At 38.0% G+C, this 1514-nt stretch overlaps 1 non-coding gene across 1 annotated transcript; it reads left to right on the forward strand.

Moving 5' to 3' along the window:
- The first annotated feature begins 224 nt into the window (after positions 1-224).
- On the forward strand, positions 225-389 carry LOC115872040. Its single transcript, XR_004047616.1, has one exon. It is a non-coding gene; the product is annotated as a U1 spliceosomal RNA (small nuclear RNA).
- The last annotated feature ends 1125 nt before the right edge of the window (positions 390-1514 follow it).

The raw sequence follows: 1514 nt of genomic DNA on the forward strand, positions 1-1514 counted from the left end.
GTTGGATCTTGGCTGAAACAGAGAATACCAGGAAGATGTTTACTTGTATTTTATTGACTACACAAAGGCATTTGACTATGTGGATCCTAACAGCTCTGGATAACTTTGAGAAGAATGAGAATTCCAGAGTGGTTACTTGTGTTCATACAGAACCTGTGCATGAATCAAGAGGCAGTTGTGTGAAAAGAATAAGGGAATACTGTGAGGTGTTAAATCAGGACAGGATACTTACCTGGTAGAGGATATACCATGATCATGAAGGTGGTTTTCCCAGGGTGAGGATTATTCATTACACACACAGGATGTGCTGACCCCTGCAATTTCCCCAAATGTGGGAAACTCGACTGTATAATTTTGTTAGTGGGGGACTGTGTATGCACTCTGCCTTTTAAAAATGAAATAAAATCAGAAAAAGTTTGTGTAAGGATTGTATCTTCTCAAAATACTTATCCAATCTGTATGCTGAGTAAATATTTCAAGACTCAGTTATATGAAGAAGAATGAGGCATCGGGATTGGAGAAAGGATTATTAACAACCTGTGATATGCAGATGACACAACCTTGCTTACTGAAAGTGAGGAGGACTTGGAAGCCCTTGTTGAGGAAGGTCAAGGATTGTAACCTTCCATATGAATTACAACTAATGTGAAGAAAACAAGAATCCTCACAACTAGACCAATAGGTAACATCGTGATAATCAGAGAAAATATTAAAGTTGTCAAGGATTTCATCTTACTTGTATCTGTAATCAATACTTAGGGAAGCAGCATTTAAGAGATGAAAAGACACACTGCATTGGGTAAATATGCTACACATTTCCTATTTAAAGTGATGAAAAGCAAGGATGGTATGTTGAGGATTAAGCTATACCTGACCCATAGTTGACCCATGCCATGGTATTTTCAGTTGCCTTATATGCCCATGAAAGTTGGACATTGGATAAGAAAGACCAAAGAAGTATCTATGAATTTGAATTGTGGTGCTGGAAAAATAATATTGAAAATACCATGAACTGCCAAAATAACAGAGATGTCTGTCTTAAAAGAAGCACAACCAGAATGCTCCTTAGATGCAAGGATGGTGATACTTCATCTCATGTACTTTGGCCATGTTATCAAGAGAGACCAGTCCTGGAAAAAGGACATCGTACTTAGTAGAGTAGAAGAGCAGCAAAAAAGGTGAAGATCCTCAGTAAGATGGATGACACAGTGCCTGCAACATTGTGCTCATGGCTAACATCAATTGGAAGGATAGAGTGTGTTGTCCTGGCAGTTTCATTCTGCTGTACATCGGGTTGTTATGAATCTAAAATGACTCAACAGCACCTAAAAACAACAATTGTGCATAAAGATATGGGGCTACCGCGAATAACTGAGAATAACAATTCCATATGATTCAGCAATGCCTTTCCTGAGTATATACTCTAAGGAAGTAAGAAACATAACTCAAATAGATTAATGCACTCATTTTCATTGAAGCACTGGTCACAATAGCAAAAAGTTGGAAGTAGGCCA

The sequence above is a fragment of the Echinops telfairi genome, unplaced genomic scaffold (genome assembly GCF_000313985.2).
Source record: "Echinops telfairi isolate 266 unplaced genomic scaffold, ASM31398v2 ScPeMD7_7419;HRSCAF=8457, whole genome shotgun sequence".
Lineage (NCBI taxonomy): Eukaryota > Metazoa > Chordata > Mammalia > Afrosoricida > Tenrecidae > Echinops > Echinops telfairi.